The 25087-nt window shown below is 42.8% G+C and overlaps 1 pseudogene; it reads left to right on the forward strand.

Annotated features, from left to right (window-relative positions):
* LOC139027583 (V-set and immunoglobulin domain-containing protein 10-like 2) overlaps positions 1 to 25087 on the forward strand; it is a 123250-nt pseudogene that overhangs the window by 76704 nt on the left and 21459 nt on the right.

The raw sequence follows: 25087 nt of genomic DNA on the forward strand, positions 1-25087 counted from the left end.
TATAATGTCTACAGAGCAGACAGAGTGGGTAGAGTGGACTCAGATGTTCTGTTAGCTGGGTAAATGTCTACAGAGCAGACAGAGGGGGTAGAGGTAGACTTAGATGTTCTGTTAGCTGGGTATAATGTCTACAGAGCAGACAGAGTGGGTAGAGGTGACTCAGATGTTCTGGTATAATGTCTACCAGAGCAGACAGAGTGGGTAGAGGTAGACTCAGGGTGTTCTGTTAGCTGGTATAATGTCTACAGAGCAGACAGAGTGGGTAGAGGTAGACTCAGAGTTCTGTTACTGTGGTATAATGTCTACAGAGCAGACAGAGTGGGTAGAGGTAGACTCAGATGTTCTGGGTATAATGTCTACAGAGCAGACAGAGTGGGTAGAGGTAGACTCAGATGTTCTGAGGGATAATGTCTACAGAGCAGACAGAGTGGGTAGAGGGGACTCAGATGTTCTGTTAGCTGGTATAATGTCTACAGAGCAGACAGAGTGGGGAGAGTGGATCAGATTGTTCTGGTATAATGTCTACAGACAGACAGAGTGGTAGAGTAGACTCAGGTGTTCTGTTAGCTGGGTATAATGTCTACAGAGCAGACAGAGTGGGTAGAGTAGACTCAGGTGTTCTGTTAGCTGGGTATAATGTCTACAGAGCAGACAGAGTGGGTAGAGGTAGACTCAGATGTTGCTGGGTATAATGTCTACAGAGCAGACAGAGTGGGTAGAGGTGGAGTATTGCCATATATGGTAAATGCAACCTAGATGTCACTGTGTCCATTTCAACTTCAGTTCCTAACAGTATGAATGCTTTGTTCTAACCGTGGTCCTTGGTCATAATGCACTATTAACGCTAGCAGGAGTTTATCGCCCACCCTCAGCTCCGGTATCTGCTCTATCTCCCACCCCAGCTCCGGTATCTGCTCTATCGCCCACCCTCTGCTCGGTATCTGCTCTATCTCCCACCCTCAGCTCCGGTATCTGCTCTATCACTCACCCTCAGCTCCGGTATCTGCTCTACGCCCACCCTCAGCTCCGGTATCTGCTCTATCTCCCACCCTCAGCTCCGGTATCTGCTCTATCTCCACCCTCAGCTCCGGTATCTGCCCTATCTCCCACCCTCAGCTCCGGTGTCTGCTCTATCGCCCACCCTCAGCTCCGGTATCTGCTCTATCGCCCACCCTCAGCTCCGGTATCTGCTCTATCGCCCACCCTCAGCTCCGGTATCTGCTCTATCTCCCACCCTCAGCTCCGGTGTCTGCTCTATCTCCCACCCTCAGCTCCGGTATCTGCTCTATCCGCCACCCTCAGCTCGGTATCTGCTCTATCTCCCACCCTCTGCTCCGGTATCTGCTCTATCGCCCACCCTCAGCTCCGGTATCTGCTCTATCTCCCACCCTCAGCTCCGGTGTCTGCTCTATCTCCCACCCTCAGCTCCGGTATCTGCTCTATCTCCCACCCTCAGCTCCGGTATCTGCTCTATCTCCCACCTCAGCTCCGGTATCTGCTCTATCTCCCACCCTCAGCTCCGGTATCTGCTCTATCTCCCACCCTCAGCTCCGGTATCTGCTCTATCGCCCACCCTCAGCTTCCGGCATCTGCTCTATCTCCCACCCTCAGCTCCGGTATCTGCTCTATCGCCCACCCTCAGCTCGGTTTCTGCAGGTAGACTCAGATGTTCTGTTAGCTGGGTATAATGTCTACAGAGCAGACAGAGTGGGTAGAGGTAGACTCAGATGTTCTGTTAGCTGGGTGTAAAGTCTACAGAGCAGACAGAGTGGGTAGAGGAGGAGGTATTGCCATATATGTTAAATGCAACCTAGATGTCACTGTGTCCATTTCAACGTCTGTTCCCGAAACAGTATGAATGCTTAGTTCTAATTGTGGTCCTTGTTCATAATGCACTATTAACGCCAGCGGGAGTTTATCGCCAACCCTCAGCTCCGGTATCTGCTCTAAGCAAATTGTTTGAGTTAATGTCTAATTATGTAAACTCTGAATTATTGATTATCAGAGATCTCAATCTGGACTGGCTGATGCCAGCATCGTTTAAATTAAAAGCTATTTGTAAAGAACTAAATCTTACTCAACTAATAACTATACCTACCCGTCCTAATCCAACAGACCCCCAAAAATCTACGTTAATAGGCCTTATCTTAACAAATACATCTCACAAATATATAGCTAGTGGGTTATTTGCTAATGACATCAGTAACCACTGCCCTATTGCATGTATCAGAGATACTAGGCTAAAAACCCTGACCCCCGTATAATTCTAAAGGGAAACTATAAACACTTATCAGAGCCGTTATCCGTGACCTTTATTATTCAGAGCTTTTATCCGTAAACTGCATAATGGACCCAGTTTTAGCATTCTCTTTCTTTTCATCAATTTTTACCTTCATGAATGATAAACATGCCCCGTTAAAGCGACTTAGGGTAAAAAAAATCGAACTAATCCTTGGTTCTCCTGTGATTTGAAAATCCTTTTTCTGCAAAAGAATCAAGCATGGGCCTTGGCGAGGGAAAATGGTGTAACAGCTAATTGGCTGCTTTTTAGGCAATTGAAAAATAAATGGACCGGAGGAATAAAAAAGGCCAAATCTAGGTATTTTCTTGATGCTATGACAGAGTCTGCTGGTGATCCCGCTAAATTCTGGAAAACTGTTAACTCACTTAAACGAGGAAACTCTTTGACTTCCCTGCCAAAGCAAATTACATCGTAATCTGGGATCATCACTGACCGAACTGAAATTTGTGATGTTTTTAATAAGCATTTTATTTCTGCTGGTTTTCTTTTTGAAAGAAAAAATGGCCAACATGATCCTGACCGGTCTATTGTTTCAGTTCCTCGGCCTTCAGGTGATGTGGAAAACAGTAAGCCGGTTTTTAATTTTCAAAAAGTCACAGAAGATGAGGTCTTATTTGCACTATCTGCTATCGATTCTAAGAAATCATTAGGCGCTGACAATCTGGATCCATATTTACTCAAGTGTGCGGCACCTATTATTGCTGGTGTAGTGAAGCATATCTTTAATCAAACATTTGTCATAGGAAAGATTCCTAAATCCTGGAAAACAGCTTTTGTTTTACCAGTCCTCAAGGGAGGTGATGGTAGTGAATTGGATAATTATCGGCACATCTCTAAGCTCTCCTGTTTGGCTAAAATTCTAGAGTCATTCGTGAATAGGCAACTACATTCTTTTTTAACTGTTAACAATACTCTTTCTAGTAATCAATCTGGCTTCAGACCTAAACACAGTACTATTACGGCCACTGTACGTGTTGTAAATTATAGTACTAATGCTCTAGATAATAGAAAGTACTGTGCCGCCTTGTTCATAGATTTATATAAAGCTTTTGACACTGTAGACCATGAAATACTTTTGGGTAAGCTGTTAGAGTCAGGCTGTTAGAGTCGACGTCATCCAGTCGGAGCCATTGGAGTTGGTTAAAGGGGTCCCACAAGGTTCTATACTTGGTCCATTACTGTTCACTCTCTACATAAACAATATCGGTGATGAGATAAGAAAGTGTCAAATTAATTTATATGCTGATGACACTGTCATGTACTCTATCGCTTCAACGGATGACCAAGCATTATCACTATTGGAGACAGATTTTAAGATATTACAAGGTACTTTTATACAGCTGAAATTTGTTTTAAATGCAAAGAAAACACATTTTATGATTTTTAATAGGTTCAAAAAGTTGGTTGAAAATACACTTTCACTTACGAGCTTAGCTGGATGTCTAAATAATCAGGTCTCTGCATATAAATACTTAGGGATTGGTTGGATGATAAACTGTCTTTTAAAATGCATATTGACGAACTTTGTAAATGGCTAAAAATCAAGCTAGGCTTCCTCTATAGAAACAGGACATGTTTGTCCTCTACAAATAGAAGACAAATTGTGCAAGCTACTTTTATGTCTGTTATAGATTATGGGGTTATTATTTACATGCATGCTACGGCATCAACACTTAAATCACTGGATGCTACTTATCATTGCGCACTTAGGTTTATTACGGGTGCTAGCTACGGAACTCACCACTGTGTTTTATCTCAAAATGTGGGTTGGACTTCACTGTCCGTGAGACGAGAACAACATGCTCTCGTGTTTGTCACTTCTGAATAAGCTACCTTCTTATTTATCATCACTCATCAATATTATAATTATAATTCCTAAAACCAGGTCTCAAGCATGGATTACACTTGAGGCCCCTGCGATTTCCACAGAGTTGGGTATGGCTGCCTTTTCCTGTTACGCTCCTTGCCTATGGAATAGCCTGCAGACTAAACTTAAACTTGAGACTCTTGTCCCCCTGTTGCCCATTTTAAACATTTATTGGAGCATTTTTATTTGTGTATTGCTTGTAACTGTTTCGGGTAATGCAAGTTATTGTGCTGTTAGGGGAATAACCTATGTGTAAATATAATCTGTTGCTGTATTTTTTTGTGTTATCTGTGATAGTTTTGTTTGTCTTGTGTAGTTTCTTAATCGTTGTACCTAAACTGTATGTGTAAACATGTATACACAGGGCCCAGCTGTAAAAGAGACCTTGGTCTCAGTCTGTGTTCCTTGTTGAAATAAAGGTATAATATTAATAATATTAATATAGTTGTGTTGTTGTATCTAGTAGATATTAAAATAGTTGTGCTACCTGTCCCAGACCTGCTGTTTTCAACTCTCTAGAGACCGCAGGAGCGGTAGAGATACTCTTAATGATCGGCTATGAAAAGCCAACTGACATTTACTCCTGAGGTGCTGACTTGCTGCACCCTCGACAACTACTTTGATTATTATTATTTGACCATGCTGGTTATTTATGAACATTTGAACATCTTGGCCATGTTCTGTTATAATCTCCACCCGGCACAGCCAGAAGAGGACTGGCCACCCCTCATAGCCTGGTTCCTCTCTAGGTTTCTTCCTAGGTTTTGGCCTTTCTAGGGAGTTTTTCCTAGCCACCGTGCTTCAACACCTGCATTGCTTGCTGTTTGGGGTTTTAGGCTGGGTTTCTGTACAGCACTTTGATATATCAGCTGATGTAAGAAGGGCTATATAAATACATTTGACCAACAGATGCATATTTGTATTCCCAGTTATGTGAAATCCATAGATTAGGGCCTAATGAATTTATTTCAATTTACTGATTTCCTTATGTGAACTGTAACTCAGTAAAATCTTTGAAATTGTTGCATGTTGTATATATTTTTTTCAGTGTTGATATTAATATAGTTTTGTTGGTGTAGGAGCAGCGACAGGGGAAAAGGAGTAGTTTCTCTCCATGGAAGCAGGTGGCGGTATTGGAAGCCAGGGAGAGGGTCCACACGCTGGGCAACATGACCCCAACAGATACCTACCAGATTCGCATCACAGCTGTCAATCACAGAACCCTCGGACACCCCTCCCCCCCAGAAACACCAGGTGAGTGAGATATATTATTACTACTATTATTGTTACTACAATCATATTACTTTATGCTATTATATTAAAGAGGGGGGAAAGGATACAGAGGAGAAGAGAGACAGAGGGGGAGAGGGACAATGAGAGGGCAAGACAGAGAGAGAGAGAGTCTAGAATGAATGCCTAGAATGAAAATAACATTACAATAATCTGTAGCTACTATTTAACTTTATAAAGACTGACTGCTAAGTTAAAAGGCTACCAAGCTTGATAGGAAAGAACAGACCCGGATGCAACATTAATTAGCACTGAGGTGTGATGCACCTGAGCCCAATAATAGCAGCAGACTTCCTCCCCCCAAAAAATGCCTTGGCCTCTTCGTCCCCCTGCTCCATGGCTTGCCCCTGTGCAGTACAGTACAGTACCCATTGGATATTAAAAATTACAAGAAGGAAAAGAGTACAAAGAGAAGCTCCTCATGGACAATCCAGAGACACTTTTTGCTGACTGCTACAAAAATGGGAACGTAAGCAAACTAATCCTCCACACAGACCATCCCTGGGCATGGCACACAGCTATAAGAGCACACTATCCCTCTTTCAAGAGAGGGTTTTAGCGGAAGGTGGAAAATCAGAATATTGTAACACGAGGACCCTGAGACACCCTCTGAGCTTATCCACACACTCCAGACAGAACAGACCCACAAAAAAGACCAACACAACCCCCCCCCCCACACACACAGTACCCAGAGGGCTGAAGGTGGAGATAAATGGCTGTCTGAGAGAGCTGGCTGGTGAGAGAACTTCACGAAGAGAGAGGAACACACAGCCCAGCTAACAGAACTACAGCTCTTCAATCAAAGACTCAATCATGGACACTTACTGACAGTTGTGGCTGCTTCGTGGGATGTTTTGTTGTCTCTACCTTCTTGCCTTTTGTGCTGTTGTCTGTGCCCAATAATGTTTGTACCATGTTTTGTGTTGTTACAATGTTGTGCTGCTGCCATGTTGCTACCATGTTGTTGTCAGGTTTGTAACGCTACCATGCGGTGTTGTCATGTGTTGCTGCCAAGCTATGGTGTTGTCTTTAGGTCTCTCTTTATGTAGTGTTGTGGTGTCTCTCTTGTCGTGATGTGTGTTTGTCCTATATTTGAATTTTATTTTTTATTTTTAATCCCCCGTCCCCACAGGAGGCCTTTTACCTTTTGGTAGGCCACCATTGTAAATAAGAATTTGTTCTTAACTGACTTGCCTAGTAAAATAAAGGTTAAATAAAACATAAAAATGAAATACAGGAAGAGGTGAGATATCTGAGGTGTGATTATGAACCACTCATGAGAGAGCTAGCCATCCCCCCCAGAGATGACAACAGAACAGCCTTAATACCACAACAGGACAAACAAGGCAGGACCCCCCCCCCCACCAACACCCCCACACCTACTGAGGACACACAGAAGCAAAAGATTGTGCTTTTGAGAGGGAACTTTTTCCAAAACCCCAAGCGGCTCTGTTTTCCGAACACCCGGTGTGCCTGGAGTTACTCTCTAGCAGGCCCACCTCCACTAGGCAGCAGTCCCCACCTTAGCCAGGACCTTGAAGGACATCACCCTCCACCGCAGCCCCAGCACCCCCCCGTAGAGCTCCGATACATGATTGTGTCGAGGCACAGATCTGGGGAAGGGTACCAAACAATGTCTTAAATGGAGGAAGTTTGGAACCACCAAGACTCTTCCTAGAGCTGGCCGCCCGGCCAAGCTGAGCAATCGGGGGAGAAAGGCCTTCATCAGCGAGGTGACCAAGAACCCGATGGTCACTCTGACAGAGCTCTAGAGTGCCTCTGTGAAGATGGGAGAACCTTCCAGAAGGACAACCATCTCTGCAGCACTCCACCAAACAGGCCTTTATGGTAGATTGGCCAGACGGAAGCCACTCTTCAGTAAAAAGCACATGACAGCCCGCTTGGAGTTTGCCAAAAGGCACATAAAGGACTCTCAGACCATGAGAAACAAGATTCTCTGGTCTGATGAAACCAAGCTTCACGTCTGGAGGAAACCTGGTACCATCCCTACGGTGAAGTTTTGTGGTGGCAGCATCATGCTGTGGGGCTGTTTATCAGCGGCAGGGACTGGGAGACTAGTCAGGATCGAGGGAAAGATGAAGGGAGCAAAGTACAGAGAGATCCTTGATGATAACCTGCTCCAGAGCACTAAGGACCTCAGATTGGGGCAAATATTCACCTTCCAACAGGACAACGACCCTAAGCACACAGCCAAGACAACGCAAGAGTGGCGCAAGTCTCTGAATGTCCTTGAGTGGCCCAGCCAGAGCCCGGACTTGAACACGAAGGAACGTTTCTGGAGAGACCTGAAAATAGCTGTGCAGCAACACTTCGAAATCCAACCCGACAGAGCTTGAGAGCATCTGCAGATAAACTGAAATTCCCCAAATACAGGTGTGGGTAGCTTCAGAGAATAATATCGCCGAATATACAGATATGGGAACAGCGCCACTTCAACCTCAGGAGGCTGAAGAAATTTGGCTTAGCACCTAAAACCCTGTTTTAGCACCTAAAACCCTGGCTGTATCACTGCCTGGTACGGTAACTGCACAGCTCGCAACCGCAGGGCTCTCCAGAGGGTGGTTCGGTCTTCCCAACGCAAACGTCCTACCCTCCAGGACACCTACAGCTCCTGATATCACAGGAAGGCCAAAAAGATAATCAAGGACAACAACCACCCGCGCCACTGTCTGTTCACCCCGCTATCATCCAGAAGGCGAGGTCAGTACAGGTGCATCAAAGCTGGGATCGAGAGACTGAAAAACAGCTTCTATCTCAAGGCCATCAGACTGTAAAATAGCCATCACTAGCACATTAGAGGCTGCTGCCTAAATACATAGACTTGAAATCACTGGCCACTTTAATAAATGGAACACTAGTCACTTTAATAATGTTTAAATATCTTGCATTACTCATCTCATATGTATATACAGTATTCTATACTATTCTTATTTTTTTTTATTTTTTTTATTTTTTTATTTTTTTAGGGGTGGATCAACTTAATATTGCGGAAAGAATGTTGCTTCCAATGTAATTGTCTGCATCATTTCCAATCCCCCATATTTTTTGGGGTAAATATATATATCCATACACGCATGCATACATATACACATACAGTATGTTATGTGTGAAAAAGTCAGTTATAAAATCTTCTGTCCTAGTTCTAAACAATTTATCATCTAGTAGACTTTGATTAAATTTCCAATATCCTCGCCCACATGGAAATTCTGTAAGAGAAATATATATGCCAATTATGTGATGATCCGACCGCATTCTGTCCCCTATCAACACTTTTTTAACTTTTGGTGCCAGAGAGAATGGTATAAGAAAGTAGTCAAGACGACTAGCTTTATTCAGCCTCCGCCATGTATATCTCACTAAATCAGGGTATTTAAGTCTCCATATATCCACTAATTCCAATATATCCATGACATTCATGATTTCCTTAAGTGCCTGAGGGTGATAGTTTGTAGTGTGATTTCCTTTCCGGTCTATAGAGGTATTTAAGACCGTATTAAAATCTCCCACTATAATAATAGAGTCTAGTGTTGCTTGTAGAGTTGATAAATTCTTATATATATTTTCAAAGAAGCTTGGATCATCATTATTCGGACCGTATAGGTTAACAAGCCATATTTGTTTATTGTCCAATAACATATTTAAAATAATCCATCTACCTTGAGGATCTGTTTGGACAATTTGCACATTTGGATCAAAATTATTGTTACTTAAAACCATCACCCCTTTTGAATTTCTTTGCCCATGGGAGAAATATATTTTGCCCCCCCAGTTCTTTTTCCACAAAACTTCATCTAAAACTGTTGAATGGGTTTCCTGTAAACAATAGATATTATAATCCTTCTCTTTTAGCCAGGTAAATACTGATCGTCTTTTCTTATTATCTGCTAAGCCATTACAATTGTAACTGGCTATACTTATTTCACCACTTACCATAATGAGACACACCTTTCATTCTTTTAATCAGAATATATTTTTGTAAACGTACTATTAAAAAGTAACATAATGATTGAGTGTCTATATAGTTGTACCATGATATTTGCATTTCTACTAAGTAAACCTCCAATTGGTCCCTACTATTCCACSCMCTAAAAGCCCTCCTCAWCCCGAGTTGGGTTGTCATCCCAATGCCCGGCAGACCACCCTCGACCCCCTGTATCCCATAGCCCTGAACCGACTGGGATCCATRCTTTGAAAAGAGCATACAGTGCCATRTACCGYATTGWAGTAGATCAATTGCCATATGCATTTCCATTGCCCTCACCTCGATTTGTATTATATATATCTGTGGATCATCCTCTATTGTCCCTAACATCTTTTACTTCTTCCTTCGCAACAGTTGTGGGATACACACATACACCCACACACACTCAGCCCTTACCCCCACACAACCATAAGCTCACTTTCTCAACAATTGCACCATCCCAGAGCCCAACTCAAGATGGGTCATGATTTACAAATGCACTTGCAGTTGCAGCTGCATGAGAAGGCCTGCAAGACCGCACAAAAAATGAGCAAAAATTGAGAGATTTATTTACCATTGTCACATCCTAGATAATGGAGGTCAAATGTACATGTATGTATTCTATACTATTCTACTGAATCTTAGTTCATCAAATCACATTTTATTTGTCACATGCGCCGAATACAACAGGTGTAGACCGTACAGTGAAATGCTTATTTACAAGCCCTTAACCAACAATGCAGTTAAGAAAATACCATAAAAAAAGTAAGAGATAAGAAAAACAAATAATTAAAGAGCAGCAGTAAATAACAATAGCAGGGCTAATTACAGGGGGTACTGGCAGAGTCAACGTGTCAATGTGTGGGGGCAATTGTGGTAATTATGTACATGCAGGTAGGGTTACTAAAGTGGCTATGCATAGATAATAACAGAGAGTAGCAGCAGCGAATGAGGGGGATGCAAATAGTCTGTGTAGCCATTTGATTAGCTCTTCAAGTGTCTTATGGCTTGGAGGTAGAAGCTGTTTAGAAGCTTCTTGGACCTAGACCTGGCGCTCCGGTACCGAATGCCGTGCGGTAGCAGAGAGAACAGTCTATGAATAGGGTGGCTGGAGTCTTTGACGATTTTTAGGGCCGTCCTCTGACACCGCCTGGTATAGAGGTCCTGGATGGCAGGAAGCTTGGCCCCGGTGATGTACTGGGCCGTACGCACTACCCTCTGTAGTGTCTTGCGGTCAGAGGCCGAGCAGTTGCCATGCCAGGAAGTGATGCAACCCGTCAGGACGCTTTAAAGTCCCCGGCCGCTAGGAGCGCCGCTTCTGGGTGAGCATTTTCTTCTTTGCTTATGGCCTTATAGAATTGGTTGAGAGCGGTCTTAGTGCCAGCTTCGTTCTGTGGTGGTAAATAGACGGCTACGAATTATATAGATGAGAACTCTCTTGGTAGATAGTGTGGTTGACAGCTTATCATAAGGTACTCTACCTCAGGCGAGCAATACCTCGAGACTTCATTAATATTAGACATCGCGCACCAGCTGTTATTGACAAATAGACACACTCCCCTACCCCTCGTCTTACCAGACGTAGCTTCTCTGTTCTGACGGTGCATGGAAAATCCAGCCAGCTCTATATTATCCGTGTCATCGTTCAGCCACGTCTCGGTGAAACATAAGATATTACAGTTTTTAATGTCCTGTTGGTAGGATAATCTTAATCGTAGGTCATCATTTTTATTTTCCAATGATTGCATGTTAGCAAGAAGAACAGATGGCAGTGGAAGTTTCCTCGCTCGCCTATGGATTCTCAAAAGGCAGCCCAATCTGCGGCCCCTTTTCCTGCGTCTTTTCTTCAAGAAAATGAAGGGGATCTGGGCCTGTTCCAGTGAAAGTAGTATATCCTTCTCGTCGGACTCATTAAAGGAAAAAGTTTCCACAGTGAGTAATCGCTGTTCTGATGTCCAGATGTTATTTTCGGTCATAAGAGACGGTAGCAGCAACATTATGTACAAAATAAGTAAAAAAATAAGTTACACAAAATGCAAAAAACTAACAAAATAGCACAATTAGTTGGGAGAATGTAAAACGTCAGCCATGTTCTTCGGCACCATCTTTTCAGATGTTAATCAAATCAAATCAAGTTTATTTTATATAGCCCTTCGTACATCAGCTAAATTCTGAACAGTCTGTGTACACAAGAACCAGCTAAAAGCAACAGCAGCAATGCAGGTGTAGAAGGACGGTGGCTAGGAAAAACTCCCTAGAAAGGCCAAAACCTAGGAAGAAGAACCTAGAGAGGAACAGAGTGGAGATATAAGAACATGGCACGATGTTCGATAAATGACCAGCATGGTCAAATAATAATCAGGAGTAAAAGTCAGTTGGCTTTTCATAGCCGATCATTAAACGGTCATTTACCACCTTCACAAGTGCAGTCTCAGTGTATGATGGGGTCTAAAACCAGACTGAAGCATTTTGTATACATTGTTTTCTCTCAGGAGGCAGTGAGTTGCTGCCGCAACAGCTTTTTCAAATGTTTGAGAGGAATGGAAGATTCGAGATAGGCCGATAGTTTTTTATATTTTCTGGTCAAGGTTTGGCTTTTTCAAGAGAGGCTCTTATTACTGCCACTTTTAGTGAGTTTGGTACACATCCGGTGGATAGAGAGCCGTTTATTATGTTCAACATAGAGGCCAAGCACATGAAGAGCTCTTTCTAGTGTAGTTGGAATAGGATTCAGTATGCAGCTTGAAGGTTTAGAGGCCATGATTATTTTCATCATTGTGTCAAGAGATATGTACTAAACACGTGTCTCTCTTGATCCTAGGTCCTGGCAGAGTTGTCAGACTCAGGACAGCTTAGCTTTGGAGGAATACGCAGATTTAAAGAGGAGTCCGTAATTTGCTTTCTAATGATCATGATCTTTTCTCAAAGAAGTTCATGAATTTATTACTGCTGAAGTGAAAGCCATCCTCACTTGGGGAATGCTGCTTTTTAGTTGCTTTGCAACAGTATCAAAAATAAATTTTGGATTGTTCTTATTTTCCTCAATTAAGTTGGAAAAGTAGGATGATCGAGCGCAGAGTAGGCTCTTCGATACTGCACGGTATCTTTCCAAGCTAGTCGGAAGAATTCCAGTTTGGTGTGGCGCCATTTCCGTAAAAATTTCTGGAAGCTTGCTTCAGAGCTCGGGTTTTCTGTTACCAGGGAGCTAGTTTTCTTATGACAATGTTTTAGTTTTTAGGGTGCAACCCTAGTGGCACAGGTGAGTTTGCGCAAGATTAAATTGAGTTCCTCAGTTAGGTGGTTAACTGATTTTTGTCCTCTGACGTCCTTGGGTAGGCAGAAGGAGTCTGGAAGGGCATCAAGGAATCTTTGTGGTTGTCTGAGATTTATAGTACGACTTTTGATGCTCCTTGGTTGGGGTCTGAGCAGATTATTTGTTCGATTGCAAACGTAATAAAATGTGGTCGATAGTCAGCAGGATTATGAGAAAACTTTAAGATCTACAACATTTATTCCATGGACAAAACTAGGTCCAGAGTATGACTGTGGCAGTGAGTAGGTCCAGAGACATGTTGGACAAAACCCACTGAGTCGATGATGCTCCAAAAGCCTTTTGGAATGGGTCTGTGGACTTTTCCATATGAATATATAAATCACCAAAAATTAGAATATTATTCTGCTATGACTACAAGGTTCGATAGGAATTCAGGGAAACTTAAGTAGGAACGTGTATATGGCCAGGGGCCGGTACAACAGTAGTATAAAAAGTGATTGAGTAGGCTGCATAGATTTCATGACTAGAAGCTCAAAAGATGAAAACGTCATTTTTTTTTTTGTAAATTGAAATTTGCTATCGTAAATGTTAGCAACACCTCCGCCTTTGCGGGATGCACGGGGGATATGGTCWCTAGTGTAACCAGGAGGTGAGGCCTCATTTAACACAGTAAATTCATCAGGCTTAAGCCATGTTTCAGTCAGGCCAATCACATCAAGATTATGATCAGTGATTAGTTCATTGACTATAACTGCCTTTGAAGTGAGGAATCTAACATTAAGTAGCCCTATTTTGAGATGTGAGGTATCACGATCTCTTTCAATAATGGCAGGAATGGAGGAGGTCTTTATCCTAGTGAGATTGCTAAGGCAAACACCGCCATGTTTAGTTTTGCCCATCCTAGGTCGAGGCATAGACACAGTCTCAATGGGGATAGCTGAGCTGACTACACTGACTATGCTAGTAGCAGACTCCACTAAGCTGGCAGGTTGGCTAACACCCTATTTCATTGTGGAGCTAGAGGAGTTAGAGCCCTGTCTATGTTGGTAGATAAGATGAGAGCACCCCTCCAGCTAGGATGGAGTCCGTCACTCCTCAGCAGGTCAGGCTTGGTCCTGTTTGTGGGTGAGTCCCAGAAAGAGGGCCAATTATCTACAAATTCTATCTTTTGGGAGGGGCAGAAAACAGTTTTCAACCAGCGATTGAGTTGTGAGACTCTGCTGTAGAGCTCATCACTCCCCCTAACTGGGAGGGGGCCAGAGACTTACACGCTGAAGCTATGTTGCGCTTGGTGACCTCTGACTGTTTCATCCTAACATCGTTGGTGCTGACGTGGATAACAATATCTCTATACTCTCTACACTCGCCAGTTTTAGCACCATCTTCAGATTAGCCTTAACGTCGGTAGCCCTGCCCCCTGGTAAACAGTGTATGATCGCTGGGTGATTCGTTTTGAGTCTAATACTGCGGGTAATGGTGTCGCCAATGACTAGGGTTTTCAATTTGTCAGAGCTAATGGTGGGAAGCTTCGGCGTCTCTGACCCCGTAACGGGAGGAGTAGAGACAAGAGAAGACTCGGCCTCAGACTCCGACTCGCTACTTAATGGGGAAAACCGGTTGAAAGTTTGCAGCACAGCTATCCTCGCCATAAGGCGATCGTTCTCCTGTATATTATGAGTACAGCGACTGCAATTAGGCATCATGTTAATGTTACTACTTAGCTTCGGCTGTTGAAGGTGCTGACGAACCATGTCCAGATAAAGCGTCCGGAGTGAAAAAAGATGAATGAGGGAAAAAAGTTGAGGGAAAAACTAAAAATATAAACAGTAATTAAAAAGTAAAAAGTAAAAACCGTAAAGTTGTCAGCTAGCAAAGTAAGGTTGGCAACAAAACACACAGCAAACGCACAGCAACACGTGTGCAAGTTCAAGAGGAAGTGACGTCCTGGCACTCCAGGCAGACCGAAGAAAAACGCTTGTGTTTCTACCTCCGACAGTGCAGTAATATCTAACAAGTAACATCTAACAATTTCACAACATATACCCAATATATACAAATCCAAGTAAAGGGAATGTATTTAAGAATATACAAATATATGGACGATCAATGTCAGAGCGGCAAGACAGTCGTGAAGAGGGCACGACAAAACCTATTCCCCCCCAGGAGACTGAAAAGTTTGATTTTTATAGTAATTTATTTTAATTTGGCGCTCTGCATTTTCACTGGCTTTTGGCGTAGTGGGACGTTAGCGTCCCACATATCCCAGAGAAGTTAAATGATGTCTGTGAGTATAACAGAACTCATATGGCAGGCAAAAACCTGAGAAAAAATCCAACCAGGAAGTGGGAAATCTGAGGTTTGTAGGTTTTCAACTCATCGCCTATCGAATATACAGTGGGATATTGGTCATATTGCACTTCCTAAGGCTTCCACTAGATGTCAACAGTCTTTAGAACCTTGTTTGATGCTTCTACTGTGAAGGGGGGGGAATGAGGGCTCTTTGAGTCATGGGTCTGGCAGAGTGCCATGAGCTGACCAGGCGTGTTCACGTGAGAGAGTTAGCTTGCGTTCCATTGCATTTCTGAAGACAAAGGAATTCTCCAGTTGGAACATTATTGAAGATTTATGTTTAAAACATCTGAAAGATTGATTCTATACTTCGTTTGACATGTTTCTACGAACTGTAATATTACTTTTCGTCTGAACTTTCGCATGGATTTGCCCGCGCGTCGTGAGTTTGGATTGTGTGCAGAACGCGCAAACAAAAAGGAGGTATTTGGACATAAATGATGGAATTTATTGTGGAACTGGGATTCCTGGGAGTGCATTCTGATGAAGATCATCAAAGGTAAGTGAATATTTATAATGCTATTCTGACATCTGTTGACTCCACAACATGGCGGATATCTTCATGGCTTGTTTGTGCTCTGAGCGCTGTACTCAGATTATAGCATGGTGTGCTTTATCCGTATCATTTTTTTGAAATCTGACACAGCGGTTGCATTTAGGAGAGGTTTATCTAAAGTAGCATGTATAATACTTGTATCTTTTATCAATGTTTGAGTATTTCTGTTTGAGTATTTCTGTATGTTGATGTGGCTCTCTGCAAAATCACCGGATGTTTTAGAGGCAAAACATTACTGAACATAACGCGCCAATGTAAACTGAGATTTTTGGATATAAATATGAACTTTATCGAACAAAACATACATGTATTGTGTAACATGAAGTCCTATGAGTGTCATCTGATGAAGATCATCAAAGGTTAGTGATTCATTTTATCTCTATTTCTGCTTTTTGTGACTCCTCTCTTTGGCTAGAAAAATGGCTGTGTTTTTCTGTGAATAGGTGCTGACCTAACATAATGATATGTTGTGCTTTCATCGTAGAGCCTTTTTGAAATCGGACACTGTGGTGGGATTAACAACAAGTTTATATTTAAAATGGTGTAAAATACTTGTATATCTGAGGATTTTTAATTATGAGATTTCTGTTGTTTTGAATTTGGCACCCTGCATTTTCACTGGCTGTTGTCATATCGATCCCGTTAACGGGATCCCAGCCATAAGAAGCAGTTCAAGATATAGGGTTAAGAAAAAATGGACTAAATAAACTAAAGTATAAAATAAAAAGTAACAATAAAATTACATAACAATAACGAGGCTATATAAGGGGGTACCGGTACCGAGTCAATGTATGGGGGTACAGGTTAGTCGAGGTAATTTGTACATGTAGGTAGGGGTAAAGTGACTAAGCATAGATGATAAACAGCGAACAGCAGCAGTTTAAAAACAGGGGGGGTGTCAATGTAAATAGTATGGGTGGCCATTTGATTAATTGTTCAGCCTGGGGGTAGAAGCTAAGGAGCCTTTTGGCCATACACTTGGTGCTCCGGTACCACTTCCGTGCTGTAACAGAGAGAACAGTCTATGACTTGGGTGACTGGAGTCTTTGACAATTTTTTGGGCCTTCCTCTGACACCGATCTCTTCCAAGATGGCGTAGCAGTCAGACGTCTTTGTCCTGTCGTGTTCCTTGTACATATCTTTTTACAACTTTTTCTTTGCATATCTTTTAAAAATATTTAACTAAACCTCAACTTCTAAATACTCTCCTGCAACCCGCCTCATCTAATGTGGCGTGGATCAGCTTTTTTCTAAAGTATTTCTATTTACTTCGGATCTGGAATCCCTCAACTGAAGATAGCCAGCTAACTAGCTACCAGCTATCAGTTAGCATACCATTGCTAGCGGTCATCAGCTAACCTTTAGCTCGGAAAGCTCTCGCCAGTTCGAACAACGTGACTCAAACCAGAGCATAACGGACCTATTTCTCTCCATATCCCCGGATTCCTACCGCAAATTATGAACATTTTCATCTGGATCTTCGCAACTAGCTAACCGCAATCCCGGGTGACCACTCCTGGCTAGCGTTTCCATCCCGGAGCAAGCACCAATTAGCCTGAAGCTAGCTCTGCCAGGGCTCCTGTGCTACCACCGAAGACCACTCCTYGGCTACAATATCCAGACCCCTTCTACTGCCGGTACGGGGCACGGAACCCCGCCGATCCTCTACGACTGGAATACCGACATAATCTGCCCGAGGATTCCAACAGGCCCCTCAGGCGCGACGCCCGCTGAAGGCCCATTCTGCTAATCTGCTAGGCCTGCTAGCTACCTAGAGCTAGCTGAAACCCTACTAATTCCACGACTGGTCTATCGACGTCAACGCACGAAGAGGCAAAAACAGACTTACCCCATTGCGATGTCCCCCAAAGGCTAACTTGCTAGCCCCGGTCTGCTAAATGCTAGCTTGCCTGCCCCGGTCTGCTAACTGCTAGCTTGCCTGCCCCGGTCTGCTAACTGCTAGCTTGCCTGCCACGGTCTGCTAACTGCTAGCCCCTGCTAACTGCTTGCTTGCCAGCCCCGGTCTGCTAACTGCTAGCTTGCTTGCCCCGGTCTGCTAACTGCTAGCCCGTGCTAACTGCTTGCTTGCTAACCCTGTCTGCTAAATGCTAGCTTGCAGCCCCGGTCTGCTAACTGCTAGCTTGCCAGCCTCGGTCTGCTAACTGCTAGCTTGTTTAGCCCTGGCCTACTAACTGTTAGCGTGTTAGCATCGGCCTGCTAACTGTCTGAATCGCCGTGTCCCCAGTCAGCCCAACAACTCACTGGACCCATATGTTCACTTGGCTACGCATGCCTCTCTCTAATATCAATATGCCTCATCCATTACTGTCCTGGTTAGTGATTACTGTCTTATTTCACTGTAGAGCCTCTAGCCCTGCTCAATATGCCTTAACCAACCATGTTTGTCTGTACACATATGCGATGACATCACCTGGTTTAAACGTCTCTAGAGACTATATCTCTCTCATCATTACTCAATGCCTAGGTTTACCTCCAATGTACTCACATCCTACCTTACCTTTGGCTGTACACTATGCCTTGAATCTATGCTATCGTGCCCAGAAACCTGCTCATTTTACTCTCTGTTCCGAACGTGCTAGACGGCCAGTTCGTATAGCATTTAGCCTTACCATTATCCTACTTCTCCTCTGTTCCTCTGGCGATGTAGAGGTTAATCCAGGTCCTGCAGTGCCTAGCTCCACTCCCACTCCCCAGGTGCTCTCATTTGTTGACTTCTGTAACCGTAAAAGCCTTGGTTTCATGCATGTTAACATTAGAAGCCTACTCTCTAAGTTTGTTTTACTCACTGCTTTAGCACACTCTGCCAACCTGGATGTCCTAGCCGTGTCTGAATCCTGGCTAAGGAAACCAAAAACCCTGAAATCTCCATCGCTAACTATAACATTTTCCTCCAAGATAGAACTGCCAAAGGGAGTGGTGTTGCAATCTACTGCAAAGATAGCCTGCAGAGTTCTGTATTACTATCCAAGTCTGTACCCAAACAATTCAAGCTTCTACTTATAAAAATTCACCTTTCCAGAAACAAGTCTCTCACTGTTGCCGCTTGCTATAGACCTCCCTCTGCACCCAGCTGTGCCCTGGACACCATATGTGAATTGATTGCCCCCCATCTATCTTCTGAGCTCGTGCTACTAGGTGACCTAAACTGGGACATGCTTAAAGCTTTTTATGGCTGCAATCCCGTTAACGGGATGATATGACAACAGCCAGTAAAAGTGCAGGGCGCCAAATTCAAACAACAGAAATCTCATAATTAAAATTCCTCAAACATACATGTATCTTATACCATTTTAAAGGTAATCTTGTTGTTAATCCCACCAAAGTGTCCGATTTCAAATAGGCTTTACAGCGAAAGCACCACAAACGATTATGTTAGGTCACCGCAAAATCACAGGAAAACAGCAATTTTTCAGCCAAAGACAGGAGTCACAAAAAGCAGAAATAGAGATAAAATGAATCACTAACCTTTGATGATTTTTATCAGATGACACTCATAGGACTTCATGTTACACAATACATATATGTTTTGTTCGATAAAGTTAATATTTATATCCAAAAACCTCAGTTTACATTGGCGCCATGTTCAGAAATGCCTCCAAAATATCCGGAGAAATTGCAGAGCCACGTCAAATAACATAAATACTCATCATAAACTTTGATGAAAGATACATGTTTTACATAGAATTAAAGATACACTTGTTCTTAATGCATCCGCTGTGTCAGATTATTATTTTTTTTTATTATGGAAAAAGCAAACCATGCAATAATCTGAGATGGCGCTCAGAATTTTTTTTTTTTTATCCGCCATGTTGGAGTCAACAGAAATCAGAAATAACATTATAAATATTCCCTTACCTTTGATGATCTTCATCAGAATGCACTCCCAGGAATCGTAGTTCCACAATAACTGTTTGTTTTGTTCGATAATGTCCATTATTTATGTCCAAGTAGCTACTTTTGTTAACGCGTTTAGTACACAAATCCAAACGCATGTGCAGGTCCAGCCGAACGTCGGACGAAAACTTCAAAAAGTTATATTATATTAAGAAACTTGTCAAACTAAGTATAGAATTAATCTTTAGGATGTTGTTATCATAAATATTCAATAACGTTCCAACCGGAGAATTCCTTTGTCTGTAGAGAAGCAATGGAACGTAGGTCGCTATCATGTGAAATGCACTTGACCAGGACCTGGCTCTCTGCCAGACCATTGACTCAAACAGCTCCCTACGGCTTCCGGTGGAAGACGTAATAAGTGCAAACATATCCATATCCCCCTGTGTATTCAATAGGGGCTGGATTGAAAATCGACCAACCTCAGATTTCCCACATCCTGTTTGGCTTTCTTCTCAGGTCTTTGCCTGCCATATGAGTTCTGTTATACTCACAGACATCATTCAAACAGTTTTAGAAACTTCAGAGTGTTTTCTATCCACTACTAATAATATGCATATATTAGAAACTGGGACTGAGGAGCAGGCCGTTTACTCTGGGCACTTCTGGGCACCTTTCATCCAAGCTACTCAATACTGCCCATGCAGCCATAAGAAGTTTTAAGCATCTCCAATCCAAAATTAAATCTAGAATTGGATTTATATCGCAACAAAGCATCCTTCACTCATGCTGCCAAACATACCCTCGTAAAACTGACCATCCTACTGATCCTCGACTTCGGTGATGTCATCTATAAAATCATTTCCAACACTCTACTCAACAAACTGGATGCAGTCTATCACAGTGCCATCCGTTTTGTCACCAAAGCCCCATACACTACCCACCATTGCGACCTGTACGCTCTCGTTGGTTGGCCCTCGCTTCACACTCGTCGCCAAACCCACTGGCTACAGGTAATCTACAAGTCTCTGCTAGGTAAAGCACCGCCTTATCTCAGCTCACTGGTTACCATAGCAGCACTCACTCATAGCACGCGCTCCAGCAGGTATATCTCACTGGTCACCCCCAAAGCCAATTCCTCCTTTGGTCGTCTTTCCTTCCAGTTCTCTGCTGCCAATGACATGAACGAACTGCAAAAATATCTGAAGCTGGAGACTCATATCTCCCTCACTAGCTTTAAGCACCAGCTGTCAGAGCAGCTCACAGATCACTGCACCTGTACATAGCCCATCTGTAAACAGCCCATCTATCTACCTACCTCATCCCCATATTGTATTTATAAATTTATCTTGCTCCTTTGCACCCCAGTATCTCTACTTGCACATTCATCTTCTGCACATCTACCATTCCAGTGTTTAATTGCTATATTGTAATTACTTCGCCACCATGGCCTATTTATTGCCTTAACTCCCTTGTCTTACCTCATTTGCACTCATTGTATATATACTTTTTGTTTATTTTTTCTACTGTATTATTGACTATGTTTTGTTTATTCCATGTGTAACTCTGTGTTGTTGTATGTGTCGAATTGCTATGCTTTATCTTGGCCAGGTCGCAGTTGCAAATGAGAACTTGTTCTCAACTAGCCTACCTGGTTAAATAAAGGTGAAATAAAATAAAAATAAAATAAACAGCCTAGTATATAGGTCCTGGATGGCAGGAAGCCTGGCCCCAGTGATGTACTGGGCTGTACGCACTACCCTCTGTAGCGTCTTATGTTCGGATGCCGAGCAGTTGCCATACCAGGCGGTGATGCAACCAGTCAGGATGCTCTCGATGAAGCATCTGTAAAACATTTTGAGGATCTGGGTACCCATGCCAAATCTTTGCAGTCTCCTGAGGGGTAAAAGGTGGTGTCGTGCCTTCTTCACGACTGTCTTGGTGTGTTTGGACCACGATAGTTTGTTGGTGATGTGGACACCAAGGAACTTTAAACTCTCGACACGCTCTACTACAGCCCTGTCAATGTTAATGGGGGCGTGCTCGGACCTCCTTTTCCTGAAGTCCATGATCATCTCCTTTGTCTTGCTCACATTGAGGGAGAGATTGGTCTCCTGGCACCACACTGTCAGGTCTCTGACTTCCTCCCTATAGGCTGTCTCATCGTTGTCGGTGATCAGGCCTACCACTGTTGTGTCGTTAGCAAACTTAATGATGGCGTTGGAGATGTGCTTGGTCACGCAGTAGTGGGTGAACAGGGAGTATAGGAGGGGACTAAGCACACACCCCTGAAGGGCCCCGGTGCTGAGTATCAGCGTGTCAGATGTGTTGGCAAGAGAAGCAAACTTAGGGATGACATGCCAGTGACAAACGCTAACACTACATATCCAAGTATATCGGACCAAATTGTGAAAGACAAGAATTGTACTTTTGAATTCTGTCACGTTTTTACTAACGACATGCCACTGACTTTGAGTAAAGCCAGAGTGTCTATGTATGGGGATGACTCAACACTATACACGGCAGCTACTACAGCGACTGAAATGACTGCAACACTTAACAAAGAGTTGCAGTTAGTTTCAGAGTGGGTGGCAAGGAATAAGTTAGACCTAAATATTTTTTTAACTAAAAGCATTGTATTTGGAACAAAACACTCTCTAAACCCTAAACCTCAACTAAATATTGTAATAAATAATGTGGATATTGAGCAAGTTGAGATGACTAAACTGCTTGGAGTAACCCTAGATTGTAAACTGTCATGGTCAAAACATATTGATACAACAGAAGCTAAGATGGGGAGAAGTATGTCCATGATAATGCACTGCTCTACCTTCCTGACAGCAATATCAACAAGGCAGGTCCTACAGGCCCTAGTTTTGTCGCACCTTAACTGCTGTTCAGTCGTGTGGTCAGGTGCCACAAAAAATAACTTAGGAAAATTGCAATTGGCTCAGAAAAAGTCAGCACAGCTGGCCCTTGGGTGTACGCAGAGAGCTAACATTAATAATATGCATTACAATCTTTCCTGGCTCAAAGTGGAGGAGAGATTGCCTTCATCACTACTTTATTTATGAGAGGTATTGACATGCTGAATGCACCGAGCTATCTGTTTAAACTACTGGCACACAGCTCGGATATCCATGCATACCCTACAAGACATGCCACCAGAGTTCTCTTCACAGTCCCCAAGTCCATAAAAGAATATGGGAGGTGCACATTACTACATAGAGCCATAACTACATGGAACTCTATTTCACATCAAGTAACTGATGCAAGAAGTAAAATTTGATAAAAAAAAACAGATTAAAAACACCTTATAGAACAGCGGGGACTGTGAAGCAACACAAACAGACACAAACACATGCATACACACACATAACATACGCACTATAGACACACATATTTAGTACTGTAGATTTGTGATAGTGGTGGAGTAGGGGCCTGAGGGCACACAGTGTGTTGTGAAATCTGTGAATGTATTGTAATGTTTTTAAATTTGTATAAACTGCCTTAATTTTGCAACAGCTAATGTGGAACCATAATACATACAAATACAAATTGATGGAAAGTGGTGTTGGGGGAACAACATACAACATTATAAAATCCATGGACACAAACAACAAGTGTGTGGTTAAAATTTGCAAAAAACACACACCTTTCTTTCCATGGGCCGTGGGGTGATACAGGGATGCAGCTTGAGCCCCACCCTCTACTCTGGGCACCTTTTTATCCAAGCTACTCAATACTGCCCCCCAGTCCCAAAGAAGTTAAATACCTAGTAATATTTTACATCAATAGCAGTCAATATTAATCGTCACCTTATTTCAGTCTCATCTGAAAGTTGTAAATTCTTGGTTATCTTCACGAACCCTGGCTAACAAGTTGAATCAGCAATACAAAATTGATTTTAATTATTTATTTACTAAATACCTAACTAATCAGACAGAATTACATATACACAGAATGGATCGTACATTGATTACTAATTATGTCCTACAAGAAAACGTCCCTGAGGGACGGAACCTGTATGACGGCTGGTAACACAAAGAGAGGGGGTTGGGCTTGAATGAAAGCGCGGGAGGACTGAAGAACAAAGGGAGAAGCTATGCTATCGTAAATACAGAATCTTATGCATTCTAAATAAATGCATTCTCCCATTTGGAAAAGGAAAATTCAATAAATATTTACTCTGAACTGCGCTTCGGTAGGTTGTTCGTAGATGCTGGCCGTGTTGCCCAACAGAGATCTTCCTTGTCCCTTTAAGAGTGTCTCTGGTGGTAAACTGGATACTTAGCAGTGTCGTGTTGTTTGTTATAAGAGATCCTTTGTCCGTCCTTTCCTAGCCCACGTTTACAGCGGCCGCTGCTAACTCAACGGCTAGGAGGTATCACTGCTGTTGTGAATAAGAGTTCAACGTTCATACCATTCGCAACCAAAGCTCATGCTGAGGTTGGCTTAGTTCTGTAGTTATTATCTGAATCCTTCTGACATCGGATGGTCGCCCTAATGTACACAGAACAGCTTATTATCTGAGTACTTTTAACGTGAGGCTGCAGGCCTCGCATACTCGGAACCGGAGGTTACATTTTCGTCAAGGGCTTATATAGTTGAGGGAGAGAAGGGTGTGTTTTATAGTTTATAACCAATGTCTCTTCACAGGGGAGGGCCACTGATTTGAGCAGAGCTCTAACCTTATGAAAACCCAATTKTCTCATTTGGAAGCTAAAATTACATTTCATCTTTTCACAAATAGTTTCATATTTAAACATTTAAATTGCACAACAATTCCATGTGAATCTGATAACTACAATGTAGAATGTGTAGACTTTCCCAGATACAGTTTATGCCATCCTGTCATCAGTCATAATGTCTCAGATGACAACTGAACTGACATCATATTCATTAAGTACCAACGCATATTTTCAACTGGTTGGATTACCGAAATATGGTTCCTTTCCCCCCACCTTTTGATGTTCCCCGACTCTCTATATTTAACAAAGCCTTTTCAAGAGTCCTTCAGTGGAGTCAAGAGAGGAAAGGGAGAAAGGTATTTATGGGGGGTCATAAACCTTACCGACAGGCCAACGTCATGACAACTGTATATAGACAAAATAAACTCAGCAAAAAAAGAAATGTCCTCTCACTGTCAACTGCATTTATTTTCAGCAAACTTAACATGTGTAAATATTTGTATGAACATAACAAGATTCAACAAATGAGACATAAACTGAACAAGTTCCACAGACATGTGACTAACAAAAATGGAATAATGTGTCCCTGAACAAAGGGGGGGTCAAAATCGAAAGTAACAGTCAGTATCTGGTGTGGCCACCAGCTGCATTAAGTACTGCAGTGCATCTCCTCCTCATGGACTGCACCAGATTTGCCAGTTCTTGCTGTGAGATGTTATCCCATTCTTCCACCAAGGCATCTGCAAGTTCCCGGACATTTCTGGGGGGAATGGCCCTAGCCCTCAACCTCCGATCCAACAGGTCCCAGACATGCTCAATGGGATTGAGATCCAGGCTCTTCGCTGGCCATGGCAGAACACTGACATTCCTGGCTTGCAGGAAATTACGCACAGAACGAGCAGTATGGCTTGTGGCATTGTC

Source organism: Salvelinus sp. IW2-2015, linkage group LG1 (assembly GCF_002910315.2).
Source record: "Salvelinus sp. IW2-2015 linkage group LG1, ASM291031v2, whole genome shotgun sequence".
NCBI classification, from domain to species: domain Eukaryota; kingdom Metazoa; phylum Chordata; class Actinopteri; order Salmoniformes; family Salmonidae; genus Salvelinus; species Salvelinus sp. IW2-2015.